This window comes from Pinus tabuliformis, chromosome 3_2 (genome assembly GCF_031772625.1).
Source record: "Pinus tabuliformis cultivar Carrire ecotype Pingquan chromosome 3_2, CPIR1, whole genome shotgun sequence".
In the NCBI taxonomy this organism is placed as follows: domain Eukaryota; kingdom Viridiplantae; phylum Streptophyta; class Pinopsida; order Pinales; family Pinaceae; genus Pinus; species Pinus tabuliformis.
The window spans coordinates 454,680,250-454,696,623 of NC_142302.1; positions in this window are offsets into that span (position 1 = coordinate 454,680,250).

The window sequence follows — 16,374 nt, forward strand, 5'->3', positions numbered from 1 at the left end:
GTTTCAAAAACTCAATCACATTGATGTTCTTGGTGAACCTCCGTCCGAACATATGTTTTGCAGTTAGCATTGTGAGCTCATATTTGGTTGAGCCTCACTAGATTGATGCCAGGAATCTTCTGAGATGTCTTCAGGACACAATCTCTCATGGATTAAGATACACTACTGGAGATGTGAGACTACTTGGATATACTGATGTTGATTGGGCAGGCAGTGTGGTGGACTGTAAGAGCACTTCCGGGTACTGTTTCACCTTGGGATCTGCCTCGATATCCTGGATGAGCAGGAAGCAGAAGTCGGTGGCTTTGAGCACCGCCGAAGCAAGATATATTATTGCTAGCATAACCTCGTGTGAGGCAGTCTGGTTGCGAAAGCTCTTCAGTGAGTTGTTTGGATTTACATTGGATACCACTGTGATTCTCTGTAACAACCAGAGGTGGGATTCGATTATTGAGGAATCCCGTATTCGTCAATTGCTCCAGCAGATAGACATCATCTAGGATATGGTAAGTCGATGAGCAAGGAAGATCCATCACATTAAGATGATGTACAGGTTGATACACCTTGTCAAAGCCCCGAGGAAAGATCTAATCTGTGATTTTCCCAAACGACTTGGAGTCGGCAAGAAACCCTTGTACAAGGGTCCTGCATGTTTCATACATTGAGCTCTGGGAGCTCTGAGAGCTTGCGGTTCCTACTGGAGCAACATATGACCACAGGGTGACTCACCCTCCCTTGGTGGTGCACACTGGAACAAGATGACTCACTCTCTTGTGGAACATGATGATTCGTTCTCCTGTGTAGCAGGATTATTAGTTCTCCTGTGAGGCCTGGATTGATGTGTTCTCCATGGCAGCCTGGATTGATGTGTTCTCCACGGCGATTGTAGCAGGATTGATGTGTTCTACTATGAGGACAGGATTGATTAGTTCTCCTGTCGAGGCATCCTACCCATGTAGTCTGGGACTCATGGGAAGTACCTCTCATCTGATCAATGAGCAGGGAAATGAAGTTAGGGACCATAGTCGTAGCGATGGATGCATCGTTGTATCTACCGTACTCCCTACGCTAGGATGACCTGCACTGATCTGGGATCAATGATACTGGTCTGGGACCAGTGGTAGGAGTTGTACCATACTATGATGCTGACTTCGGGTCGGTTGAGATTGGTCTAGGACCAGTGGTACATACTCCGAGACTGACTTTGTGTTAGTGCAGTACTGGTTTGGGACCAGTGAGAGTGGTACATACTATGACGCTGACTTCGGGTCGGTTAAGACTAGTCTAGGACCAGTGGTACACTCTCTGAGACTGTGATATTGGTCTAGGACCAATGGTAGGAGTTGTACCATACTATGACACTGACTTCGGGTCGGTTGAGACCAGTCTGGGACCAGTGGTACACACTCCGAGACTGACTTCGTGTCAGTGCGGTTTGGGACCAATGAGAGTGGTACATACTATGACGCTGACTTCAGGTCGGTTGAGACTGGTCTGGGACCAGTGGTACACTCTCTGAGACTGCGATACTGGTCTGGGACCAGTGGTAGGAGTTGTACCATATTATGATGCTGACTTCAGGTCGATTGAGATTGGTATGGGACCAGTGGTACATACTCCGAGACTGACTTCGTGTCAGTGTAGTACTAGTCTGGGACTAGTGAGAGTGGTACATACTATGACGCTGACTTTGGGTCGGTTGAGACTGGTCTTGGACCAGTGGTACACTCTCTGAGACTGTGATACTAGTTTGGGACCAGTGGTAGGAGTGGTACTTACTATGAAGCTGACTTCGGGTTGGCTGAGACTGGTCTGGGACCAATGGTACGCACTCTGAGACTGACTTTGAGTCAGTGGAGGTTGATACTGGTCTAGGACCAGTGGAGTTGTACTCACTATGATGCTGACTTTGGGTTGGTTGAGACTGGTCTGGGACCAGTGGTACATACTCTGAGACTGACTTTGAGTCAGTATGATACATCCTCGATCATTTCTTCTTCTTCATAATTCAGACAAAAGCAGAGCAGAACAGAACAATGCAAGAGCAGAGCAGAACAAAGCAAAACAGTATAGATCAGTGTAGGGCAGAACAAGACAAAGCAGAATAGGCAGAATAGAGTAGAGCAGGGCAAGGGTCAGGCTATACAAGACAATGCATTTAATGGATGAATAGTAACAACCGATAGACAGATTCCAGATGAAGTTCTCCATGGTTGAGAGGGAGTGTTAAAATTGGCAACCAGGGCAAAACTTCATGTGGGTCATCTTATTCATGGCTTATAATATTTTTATTAGATTCCTCTCGTCGAGAGGTGTAGGATTGATATAAAGATCATCCAATTCCGATAAGTGTTCATGGACATATGAATTTATTTTGATTATGGAATTATTATCAAGCCGACCTACAACTCATGTAGGCTCAGAAGCCCAACAGTGGCATCTATTCACCCACCAACATTGTGTATAAATATAAGAGGAATTTTCCTCATTTGGACTCACTTATCTCATCACATCTGTGTCTCTCTCTCTACTACGCAGAAATGAGTCTCTTCTCTACTGCGCTGAAATGGGTCTCTCTCTCACACATGTGAAGCCAGAAGCTGTTGAAATTGAAGCTGCAACTGCAAAATTAAATATTGACTTGCGTGGCCTAGAAGATCTCCTCATATGAACTATGTTGTAGGTTCATCTAAACCTCCTTTGAAAGCCGCAACTTTTGGTGGTGGAATGAAGCCAATCCGATGAACGGTTTGCAAGATATCGACTGCCCTAGTTTGAAGCCGAAAACTGCTGAAACTGAAGCTGCAACTGCAGAAGTAAAGATTGAATTGCGTGGCCTAGAATATATCCTCATCTAAATAGTGCTGTAGGTTCATATGAACCGTCTCTGGAAGCTGAAACTTTTGGTGGTGGAATGAAGTCAATCCGACAGTCGTTTTGTGAGATATCGTCTGCCCTAGTTTGATAATGAAGCCGCTAATGCTAATGCTGCTGATCTAGGGTTTGCTACTACTGATATGAATCAGATTTATTGTACTATTTCTCTCTGCTAAATTATTGAAGATAAAAGAAGATTTGATCAAAGGGTTCCCCACACATTGTGGGGTTTTTCCCTGGCTAGCCGCCACATCTTTTGTCTCTTGTCTTGGCTTGTTTTTTGTCGATCGTTTAATGTTCTATCTGCACTTTACTTTATGTATATGTGATTGCTAATCTGTGGAATATAATAAGAAAAAGAAGTAAATTGTTATAAGCATAGAGCATACCATAACTTAACACAGTCAGTAGTGAAGGTCATTATTGCAGTATTCAGTGATGAAGGAGATCACGGTCAATTATGTTTTGGAGGCCCAGTTACCAGTATCAATTGTTGACCAGAAGATCTGATCAGAAGAATTAGTCAAGAAGCCATCTTCTTGATTGGTTACATTGGCAGTTTGATATAGTTTGATAATATATAGTCTTGTAAGAAAAGCAGGTGGTCATGTACTACCACCAAGCTTTAAGTTTTAAGTTCAGTTCTTAGTATTTTGAGTTAGTTTGTTCGAGTCAAGTTTTTTCAGTCATGTCCGTTTGCATTGAGTTACATTGAGTCAAGTTTCAGTCAATAAATTGAGTCATGTTGGTTTGTCGGAATAATGGACTCCATAGCCGAATGGATGAAGGCATTGTCTAGCTCTTCCAGAGATCTGCTATTCTTGGCACCTCCAATGAACTACCACCCCCCATTGGAGCCCATGTTAGAGTTGGTCTGGTCAATCCTCCGTCAGAGATCAAAACTCTTTATGCATTTCATTTTTAGGTGTCCCGCTCCATTCACTCAGCTGAATTCCGCTAGGGGCATGCCATGATCTGACGGAGAAGGTCATGCTAGTCATTTCCCCTCATATCTGGCTCCTGTTGGCTTAGGTCTTTTGTCAATAATCACAAACGTCCATAACAGTCAAGGTCTGGGCTGTTAACAGACAAAAGTCATTTTTGGTCATTAGGTCTAGGGATTAATCAATTTGGTCTTTAAATAGGTCCAGTAAAGCCATGCAGGTCGGAGTGATGCCCTTGCAAAGTAATGATTCACAGAGTTTCATCGTCATATTGATAAACTTCGACTGTTCTTCAAAACTCTGTTTTGAAGAAAAGTCAAACAGTGTTATTGGTGACAAAATTTTCAAAAAAATCTTTAGTTGATTTCTTCAAGTGCAATCATGGTTTCCGTGGCTAAAGGTCCTGTCAAGCAATCCCTATAAAGAGTGCCGAAAATTTCATCACTTGAGCCGAAATTCAGAGGAAAAGTGAAAATCAGGGTTGTTTTAAAGTCAGTGAAAAAGTGTCAAACATAAACATTAGAAAATGGGTTTTTTGAAAAATCAAAAATGTAACCCATCACTTCCAAATCTTTATATAAAAACTCCCACCTAAATCCAAGTCATTGTGCAATCAAAGGCAGAAGGAAAGCATTGCAAAGTCATGGGTGTGCAAGCACGTAATTTGGAGCAGTTTGGAGGAAGTTTCAGGGCCGCGACGCACACAGAGCCTGCCCGCAGTGCAAAGCTATAACTAGCGTGGCGCACACCCAGAGCGCAGTGCATTGGGTTTTGTGCGCGGCGCACAGAGACAAAGCGCCCAAAATTTTCCAAAATCCATCAATTTTGTTTGTGAAGCACATAAATTGCAAGGTAGGCTCCATAAACTCACTTGTGCATCAAATTTGATAAAGATATGGTGGTTCATTGTCTGTGATTAAATGCAAAAAAATTTATAAAGTTAGCCACAAGAAGACACCAAAAAACCATTTTGCTAGGGTTGTGCCATTGTGTTGTTGATGCCAAGGCTCTATTTTTCCTACCCTACCACTTTTCCTTATTCCCCTATGCCATTTTTCCTATTATCACTACCCTAACACTACCAAACTCATATTCCCTTTCCCTTCCTCCTATTGCTCAATTAAAACCCCAAACCCTAACCCGTCAAAATGCACAAAACCCCTACATATCCCTAAAGAAAATTCTCCCTATAACCCTATTCCCATTACATTACTCCCCTCCTAATACTCCCTTTGTCAAGGAAAATTTTATGGATGGAAAATTTTCTTGAAGTTTAAAACATTGGCGAATCCCACTAATCCCTAATATGCAAATTATAAATGTTTATTGATATATTTGTAAAATTAATCAAATTTATAATTATTTTATATATAGTCTCTATATAATGTTGGCGATTTTTAAGGTAAAAATAATTTTATATTCTAAAATTTGGGCGAATCGTCTTTTATAAAATTGGAAATTGGCGAATCTTTTTTGTGGAAAAATCATGGAAAATTAGCCCACTGGGCGAACATTAGCCCCTAAAATTTTCCATGCCCTTTGTTTCATTGTTCCCCTTGGTGGCAGATATCACAAACAACACCCAGCTTCACCATCATCAAACGGGCAGCCTAAATAAAGTTTATAAACAGCAGTCATGGCATCTGAGGGATCATCAGAATATGAGGTGGAAACTCAGAGTGATACATCTTCAGGAGAACAGGCCCTAGGAGACATCACAGGAGTGGAAAGCATGTTAGGGATGAGCCCACTACCCTCACTGAATTACAAGCATGCCCTCTTGCTATGTCATGTTTCCAACACCTAGCATGTTTTGAATTTTGTCAAAGGGTGGCTAATGTTAGAGTTCATCATGAGTTGGCCCATCTTTTTGTGCTTCATCTACATGGAGGTTAGTCTATCTTGGCCTGGGTCACCTTCACATTGACACCCGAAACTATCTCAGTGGCAACAGACATACCAAATGTTGGAGAACAGTGGCATAAGAAGAAGAAGGTGGATAGGCAATACTATGAGCCTTACATTAAGGCCAGTTTTTTGAGGCAACTCATAAGAGTCTTCCCATTCAGATATTTGAAAGATGAGTATGCTCCGCTCATGAAGTTGATCATGAAGTACTTCAGTTGTGAGGGGAGGTTCTCTCGCCTATATGCCTATCACATCAGGTTGCCCATGCACTTTACCAAGGTGCGGATGATGAACCTCCTATTTTTCATTTGCAGGAACATAGAGAGGATGAACAATTTCATGCGGCATAAGACCCCTCAGCAGCAGCTTAACAGTTTTTATCACTTTGCTCTCATCCAGATTTTGGTGGATCATCAGTTGGGATTGCAGGGCATTGCTTGGGAGGACTTGATCTCCCGTGACTTCTTTAGCACTCCACAGGTAGTATCAGAGGCAGAGCATGAGATAGGTGGTCCTTCTCATCAGTATGAGCGCCATGAGGCTGCTACTATGCCAATATTCATCACCTCTCAGAGAGGCAGTAGACATATGTTTGCAGTGGCAAAGCGAGTGTTATCTCCACCTGGGGTGGAAGGGGCCTCGCTTCCGGCATCAAAGACACAGGAACAGGACAAAGGTAAGGAGCCAATGCATGATGAGGGGCCTTCAGGTGAACGAGAGACAGAATTCGTTCTCCTTCATGATGATGAGACAAATAAAAAACCGACAAATGCATAGCTTAGAGAGATCATCCAGGAGAAAATATCAGTGATTGAGGCCTTATCCCTTGACTTGGAGAGGGCTAATTGGAACATGAAATACCTGGAGCAGAGGAACAAGAAACTGGAGGATCAGCGGGCGATCATGGACCTACAAAACATTCGTGAGCATCGCCAAGCTGCACAAAGGAGAAGAGTTGAGCTCATGTCATTGGAGCAAGAAATGAATGAGGATCGGGAGGCCAATCTCGAGAGCGTGAACATGCACTTGGAGAGGCTGCTAGATAATGCCGACAAGGACCATGCTTTGCTGAGACACATGGCTTATCATTACAGGACACGAAATATGAGTGCAAAGGCCCGGATAAGGAGCTTGAAAGCAAAATTGAGCAAAGCAACAAAAGAGGCAAAAGAGGCAAAAGAGCATGATCAGCTTTGAATCTTGGCTGAGGCTTCTTTGGCACAGCATAGCACCCCATAGAGAACCTCCAACCCCAATTTCAAGAAATTTGGGGAAATTTTGGTCACATGAAAATTTTTTGGGCAAAACACAAGTTTTTTCTCTTAAAAATTGGGAGCTCCAAATGAAGAATGGTTTGCATTTTTGGATTCAACATGGAAAATCACGACTACTGGTGCTTGGATAGGAAATTTGGGCAAGATATGAGTCTCCAGGAGGTCAAAAACACCCAAAAAATGGCCTTTCTGCCCCTTTTTTGAGACACGGGAAGTAGTCTTGGGAGAATGAAGATTTGGAGCGTCAAATGAGCACCAAATTCAGAAATTCCAGTTGGGTCAGAAAGTAGACAGGACAGGATTTCCAAAAAGCACACTTGGGCACATTTTGGACACCTAAAAGTGCCTCAACACGGGCCCCAAAGTGGCGCGGCGCATATAGGAAAAAAGCACAATTTTACCTTTATTTCGCGAAATTTCGATTCACGACTCCTCCAAGTGGGTCCGCTCATCTACATTTCAGTTTTTTGGCACCTAAGGTGGCATTTAAAGTATTTTCACTCCATATTGGCTTCTATCCAAGTGGAAAAAGAAGGAAAAAGGTCACCCAAGCCATTTTTCATGTTTGTAACGCTGCACCTATAGCTAATGGTTGGCTTTCCACTTCCATTTTGTAATGATTCGAGTAACTCCCCAACCTCTGGGTGTTCTATCTCTTCATGGCACATTCTATATATTGTATGCAAACTATTTGCAAAGGGTTGGTTGGCTTGTAACTTCTGGGAGACTATGGGAAAAAAACTTTGCTTCTTCACTATATACTTTTGACAGAGAATTAATGAAAGGCAGCGACTCTGTTTCATGAGATTCATGTGGTTGTGAATGTAGAAAATGTGTCTCTTATGTTTTCATATGTATTTTGTTGTGTTTCATAATTCAATTCATGTTCATTTCCAGTGAAATTTTCTGAGTTAGATAAGGTAGAATTCAATTTTATTGCTTTTCCTGTGGGAAAATTTCTTGTTCAATGTTCTTCTTCTGTTGAAAAGGATTCATGTTCCTATGCCCTTTTCACTCTCCTAAACAATCTCTCCATTCCACGTTATTTCAAACTAAATTGCTACACTTTCCACCTACCTTGCCTCACGAAGTAATCTGTGCCTTTGTAGTAAATTCTCTGTTCTTTGTTGACCGTTGGTCCCATACCATCCCAGAAGCTCAGTCATTCATAAAAATCATTTTTCATATCCCTATTCGCTTACTAGCCTAAGATCAATATTTCACTGTAAGTCATCTCAGACCGTTTTTTGCTTATCTATTCACTGAGTGTGACTCGGAGAGAGCCCTCTCCTGTTCTGGTAGGGCTAGCTACTAGACTAAGTGTGGTTTGTGGTTACCCTGAATTTTGCCTTCCTTCAGCCTAGGGCAGATTTAGGTGCTAACACAATCCATGGAGATGCATTCCCAAGGTCGACTAGGGTAGGTAGAAAAGTATAGAGGCCTTTCTTCTTAATGGTCAGTTTGGAAATGGCATAGGCAGTGTAGGATCTGATGTAATTCTCGACATCCTGTTGAAGATTCGGCCAATAGAAATACTTTTGAAGTATTGCTAGCATTTGCTTGACCCTGAAATGACCAACGGCCCGACTATAGTGTGACTCCCAAATCATCTTTTCACGCTCACTTGAAGGAACACAAATATGTCCCGGGAGGGATAATAAGGCATCCTAGAAGTGAAAATATGGAACTTGCTAACCCTCCAAGAGCGTCTGGTATGTGTGGACGAATTCTGGGTCGCTTTTGTAGAAAAGTGGCCAATCAGAAGTCTCGTGCCCACAAGAGTTGAGCACGGTGGTTGACACCATGATCAGTGGTCAGTTGAGGGATTCTAAAACACTATTGATGATGCCCTTATTATACTTGATATTGAAATGGAATTGTTGCACATATGTGGACCAATTCTGATGGAAATGATTTTGCAACTTCCCTTGCGTCTGTATGAACTGCAGGGGTCGGTGGTCTGTGTGGATGATTGTTTCCTTCCCCAAAATGTAATGCTTCCATTATTGGGAGGCCTGCGTAGTGGAATACATCTCTTTGTCATAAGCGGGATACTTTCGCACTGTGTCGGAAAGTGTCTCAGTGTGATATGCCACTAGATGCCCCTATTAAGTAAGGAATACCCCAATATCATAGTCAGAGGCATCTATCTAGATCTCAAATGGTTGCTACAAGTTTGGTAAAGTGAGCATTGGTGTAGAGCAGAGGCAATGTTTCAACTCTGTGAATGCCTTCTATTGAGATTTAGAACAAAACAATTTTTCTTTCGCTCCTCCCTTGGTGACATTACTCAATGGTCAAGTGATATGAGAGAATCCTAACACGAACCTGCATAGAAATTGGTAAGACCCAGACAGCTGCGGAGCTATGTTAGAGTGGTTGGGGATGACCAATCCCAAATGACTTGGATCTTGGATGGATCCACATGCACCCCCCATTCATCAATAATGTATCCCAGATAGTGAACTTGGTTCAAGCTAAAAGTGCATTTCTCCAAATTTCCATACAACGTGTGTTGTCGTAGTGTTTGGAGAACCCGTCGAATGTGGTGGAGGTGCTCTTCCAAACTCTGGATTAAGATTAGGATGTCATCCAAGTATACCACTACAAATGAGGTAGTGAATGGCCACAATATGTCATCCATCAACCTCATGAAGGTTGCGGGAGCATTCGTCAACCTGAAAATCATAACCAACCATTTGAAAAGGCCCTCCTTGGCTTTGAAGGCAATCTTCCACACATAAAAGGGTTCGATTAGTACCTAGTGATATTCCGACTTCAAGTTGATCTTGCTGAAATATTTTGCCCCCTTGAGTTGGTCCAAAAGTTCATCAATCTGTGGGATCGGCTACTTATTCCAAATAGTGATCATGTTCAGTGCCTGATAGTTAATACAGAGTCTCCAAGTCCCATCCTTCTTCTATGCCAACAAGATGGGGCTCCCGCAGAGCAATGAACTCGGTGGGATGTGACCTTTCTACAGCAGCTCCTAAATATTCCTCTTGATTTCGTCGTTCTCTAGAATGGAGCACCGATAGATTGGTCCATTGGGCAATGGTGCACCTGGGGTCAGATCGATGGAGTTCTTGACGTGACAGTGCAGAGGCACCCCTACAAGGGAGGTGAATATGTCCTTTTAATCCTCCACGACCTTGTCCATCTATTGTTGTCATATGGAGGGGACCTGTTTGGAGGTCATGGCCACCGTCTTCTTCTTTCCCTAAGGGCGTATCACCAGGAAAAAAAATTTCCCGATTTTGAAAATGAACTTACTGCATTGTTTTGCAGTAACCAAAGAGATGGCGGTAGGCAGTGCTACCTCTAGTATCTTGTACAACTTATTTCCCAAAGTAACAATAATAGTGTGAGGAATTGACTCATACACAACATGTTGCTTCCACAAGTATGGTTGTCATAATAATACATCACAAACATCAAGGGGAGCAACGTCACACAATACCTCATCTGTGAAGGGATTGATGTTGTATGGGAGGCGACACTTCTGGCTCATGCAAAGATCCCGTCCTTGGTGAAGCCACCCGATGGTGTAGGGTTGTGGGTGTGTTGTGGTGGGTAAACCTAGTAGCTTCACGACCTCTGCCAAAATGAGGTTATTTTGGCTCCAACTATCGACAATGAACTATAGCGAGGAACCCTTTACCCACATATGGGAGTGGAAGAGGTGCTCCTCCTCCTCTTCATCTTCAGCTTCCTTCTTCGGGATCTTCATGGGGGAAATAGTGGAATTGGGCTCCACATCAATAATCTTCTTCCCTTTGTTATTCCCTTTGTCGAGTTTTGACTCAGAGTTAGAACATGCATCTGATTCTGAAGCCTTCAGCTTGGCCACCAGTGACTTCTTGGCTTGACACTCACTTGTGTTGTGAGTGGATCTCTTATGGAACTCACACCACTTTCCCATGTCCTTCTTTGGCTTCGTGGTGTTGTTCTTTGCTTGCAATTTTGGCGGGTTATCTTGGGCCGTCCTTCCTTGGCTTTTTCCTTTGTTTTGCGGTTTGGGGTCATTTTTCCTTTGCTTTGGATTCATAGATCCAAAGTCTCGCTTCTTCTGTTTAAACTTTTTCTCAATCTTGACGGTGTATCGGTATGCCATGCCAAGCGAGGAGATGTCCAGGAACTCCATATTGTCCTGGATGTACCTGTGTAGGCAGCCATAGTATTTAAGTACCAAATGTTTCTAAGAATCCTTGATATCCAAATTCTTGTGAATGCTATGAAAAACATTAGTAAACTGTGGCACATCTGGGTCCCTTTCCTACCCAGTGTTGTCGACTTTATGTATTTATCCTCATAGCTGCCGACAAGGTAGTACTGCTCCTTGATGATCTGTTTTTGTATGATTAGTTTTTACTATGCTAATAACAATTACAGATTTCTAAACAAGTGCTTGCTTATTGCTTCTTCTGCTGAGGTTTTATTAGTTGTTTGTGTATGTAATAAAGTAAATTTCCTTAAGTTTAAAATGAATATTCATGAGAAAAATAGCTTCAAAAACAAATACTAAACAACAGACGTTTAAAGTACAAAAAACCATCAAAGAGACACTTTAACATAGTGTTTTGACGAAGGAGTTCACTCCTCCTGGGCTACATCTCCTTGGTCCATCTTCCATGGATTGGGCCTCTGTATTAGTTCAATGTGACAGTGCTATTTTACAAAGCTCTATTGCTTCTGATACTTACACCAATGTGTTAAGAATGTCCAAATTAGCTAAGAACACCTCTTCTTGAGCTCCATTTTGTCGAAAATTGCCTTCTCTATGACTCAGACAATCTTTTCCTACAATTTCTCCTCTAATTCCGGGATATCTCCAGTTAGTGCATTAAATTTGGAGGCAGGCCTAAATTTGGGGGCTCCACCAAAACCTTCGCCATTTTAAACTCAGGCTTAACGATCATTAAACTGCACTTAATTAATTTTTAAACCTATATTAGCGCTAACATAAATCCGCAATTAGCACGAAGACCACTCAGTTAACTGAGCACAACTGTTGGATTTTTATGTAGTCACATGTGGTAGATACCGCGCAGTTTTGGAGATGACCGTTAGCTTGATCATCAGGGATAACACTTACCATTGCAGTTAACACATCACGTTCGGAGCACTAACCGTCGCAAAGCAATGGTATGATGGAACCGTCGGGTTAACATAAACTATATGCGGTTAATATATTTGTGTTCACATGTTAACTGTCACTGTGTTGGTGGGTTGGAGCCGTTAGGTAACATAACTGTAACTGCCATAGTTTGCTACATCGAGATCACATGAGGAGGGTTGGCCTAAGGGTTGGCCCTGCTAATAGCCAACCCCAACATTAATATACTTCAAATATATGTCGTGAACCTATGGGGTAAGGAACACCTGGTAGAGAAGTTGGTTAAGGTGTGTTGACTGTGTGCCGGAGGTCGTGAGTTCTGTTATGTTCCTATACCAATAGGTGCCATAATTTTTGAATATCTAAGCTTAAATCTGTAATATGTACATACCTTTTATTTCTATAAATTTTTTCCATATTCAAAAAATAAAAAAATGTAAAGAGGGTATGTCCTAAAAGAAAAATCAAAGGACAAAAAGAGTAAAAGGTCAAAAAAGATGAAAAATGAACCCCAAGCAAAAAAAGACCATGAAGTGTGCAAGTCCAAATGCCACTGCTATTTTACTTTTCCCACAATAATGATTGTGTGCAACTTGTTATTTATGCCACAATCCATGGTAACCAAACAATTTTAAACTTGGTTATTCCATGTTTTGAATTTCATGCTTAGAGGTAGAAAATAATTTGACCGAATTGTTTGATCTTGGCAGATAAGTAGATAGGTAGAGGAAATAAAAAGAGCTCAACAGTTTAATCTGAGCCCTTGGATGTAACAAGGATAGACTTAGATAGTTTCTTATCGTAAAAGAAAGAAAAATGTTTTGATAAGGGTTTGCCAACTTAAGTGCACCCTAATAAAGAGTAGAAAAAATGGTAGGATGAGTAGATGGGTAAGTAGTTGCATGGTTGTAGAATTTTGATGAATGATTAGCTAAGATCATATCATTTACTTTCATCATCAAGTTGCTAAAGTATGGATGATAATTGAGCAGTTACATAAAGTCAAGTGATTAATTTCCCCATTCATTTTACCCTTAAGTTTACTAATTTCCCATAAGTAAGGACAAAAGTACTTAAAACCTTAAGTTAATGAGGCTCAGAGCATTTCTTTGACTTCTGGAGGGACCAGACCCTCGGCCCAATCACTTATAGGATCTAAGTACTAAAACCCCCTTACCAACATTCACCCCCTCCATAATTCATTCATTTCATCTAAAAAAATCATTTTCCTAAGGCAAAATCACCATGTGCCTAGGGAAAGTAATCCCCCCAAGCAAAACCCTTTTTTCACAAAAACCCACAAATATGCATTTAGCCTAAGTTATAATGTTTAAATGCGAAAATGTAAATAAATTTCAAACACATTATACTTAGCACAAAAACCATTTTTCCGCTTTCATTTCATATTAACTTCTAATTTTAATTATATTTATTAACTCCCAAAGATAAACCCTTTCCCGTATATTTTATTAGAACCCATATGTTAATATTCCGTCCTCGAGGTTTGAAACATAATCCTTATTAATAAAATAATTAAATGGATTAATTAAGTTGATCAGCGACTAATTAATAACTTTGACCCCCTGCTGAGTTAAAGAGATTAATTAATCAATTAGTGATTAATTAATAATCTATCGCCGCCTGTCAAATCACCCCCAACGTCATTAAGCCTCCCTAACCTGCAGTTAATTTATCATTCTACTCATTAAAACCCCGTTGGGCCCCTCCATTAAATCTCTGATCAAATCATCGCCTCGATCACAGTGCGATCTGACCCCTTCAGATCCAACAGTCGACACTCATATCGGGCAGCCTCCTAAGGCTAGCCTTTACCCACCCGATGTATGTGGTTTCACTATCCAGCCCGCCGCTACGTGGCACCCAATGAATGGCATCAGGTGGCCTCTCCCCAAAACCACTTTATCCCAAAAGTAGTGCGATGGATTCTGCTTACCACCTCTGCTACACGCCAAAATGTCACATCCCTCGTTGGCGCCAACTATCCTTTTCCCAACCTACCCGCCAAAGTCATTGAATTTATGAATAAAACCAAAAAACTTATAGTTTTTTTGTTTTATCGAGAAAAAAAGAACATTTTGACCTCCATGCAAGCACAGAAGTATGTGCAATCGTCAACCTGCTACCAACCATCAACTTACTGAACCTGCTGAAATTCTCGACCACCTTTCAACTGCGTGTGCTTCATGCAAACAAGGCATAGTTGCCATTACTCCGGTCAAAAGCCGAAACCAGGTATTTACCCCAATTTCACTGAGAAACCATATTTTCTTGCCAAAACTAAACTAAATTGGTTCAAATACTAAGTAATTTAGTAATATAAGTTGCATGGCGACTCTAAAATACTCTGAAATAGACCAGTTTTTCCAAATTTCACTAAAAACCTTTGCCCTCATCATTGACTCCACAATAAACAAGGATCGATGCCACAATTGCATTGAATTTCATGCCCATTATGACTCCTCACAAGGATTTAGACCATCTCCCACTTGCAGACAAAGATTTCTAGATTAAAGATACTTCTGTCCAAAAATCCCCTTTGAAACTATTTTGCAAGTACAAAGACTAGTACCTGAACCATGCAGACTATATTGGACTATGGGAATCAAGTTTACCCAAATACCACTTCCCCATAGTTCATATCTTCCCAGAGATTGTACATTACTACCACATGAACTATGATCCCATCCAAAGGGTAGTGAGAACCCCTGACCAGTTTGTTCTATTTACCATCACTGCTGAATCCATTAATGAAATGCTACAATTACAACCAAGCCAAAGCTTGACTCCTCTTTCTATTGGAGATATGCTAAACAGATACCCTACACTCACCTCAATCAGACTTGATCAATTATACGAGACCTTCATCAGAGAAGAACAATACACCCCAAAGGACTCTCCCCCTTACCTATGGACTATATTCTCCAACCTTGGCCGAGACATCATAGACATGATATCTAGTGTGCTAGGCTATACTACAAGTGAATTTGTTGATGAAATCATAATATCCTTTATGTCAATCTACTCTCCTGGGCAACCACCAGCCATCATGTTTGACTATGCTAAGTTCATTGCTGATAAAATGCATGCTTAGTTCATGAGATTGGAAAATGAAAGAGTGTTTAAATACTCCTCAGTTCTATATCATTTATTCTTGTATTATCAAGATGATATATTTCCAATCACCCTCCAAAAGCTTGATACTAGAGGTAACCCTAGATTAGTGATCTTTTGGACTTCATTAATCCATCAATTTGACTATTAATATTCTTATACCGATTTCGTAGATCTCTTTGTGTACCCTATGACAACTATGCTATTAAGAATCCCTCCCCACAAAACCAGTGCAGACATCAGGAGGTTCCTACAGTTGTCCAAGCAATATAAAGTGGGGGATTGGTACTTGTACCAAATCCACACTAAAATCAGAATCTATGGATGTGAGTTGGCTCCCTACAAACTGCCTAGATACCTCCCTATGAGATTTTTTACCCTAGAGTACTACAGACAAATGATCAATTCAGATGAGGTGCATCTTGTGAAAGCCAAGAAGAAGGCTCAGCTTAGGATAAAAGATCAGCTTGGCCCTTTCATATGTAATAGTAGGGAAGCAGGGAAAGAAGCAGAGGAAATCCTCCAAAGGTTGAGACTAAAACAAAGTTTCATCTAGAATTATGACCCCTTAGATTTCATTTGAAATAGAAGATAGAAGAATAAATTATCTCCTTACATCCACCATAGAGTCCCTAAAATTGAACAGTATGCTAATCAATTTGAATGGGTGGAAAACACTTTGATAGATCAAGATAGCACAAAGGTTGTTGTTGATAATGTATTGATAGATTTAGATAGAATACTTGATGAGGATTCATTTGTACAGGCTCCAGGAGAAAATCAATCTCAAAGGAAATCACAAGGACACAGTGGGCAAACAACAGAAGAAGAGCCATCAGAGCAACCAGAAGCATCAAATCACCCAAAAGGAACAGAGCAGCCAAAGGAATCAGAATAGCCTAAGATTTCAGAGGAACTTGCTCAACCAGAACAAATCATGAGAAATCCTCCTATTTTGTAGACTCCTCTAAACAAGGAGAGGAACCTCAAAAGAGATAGAGAGGAGGCTACTCCTTCCAGCAGACCTGTTGCCCAAACCTATGCTAAGAGGCAAAGGTTGAATCCATTTTTAAAGCAGGAATATACTAACGAGACAGCAGGAACTGTACGATCAAAAACCAGG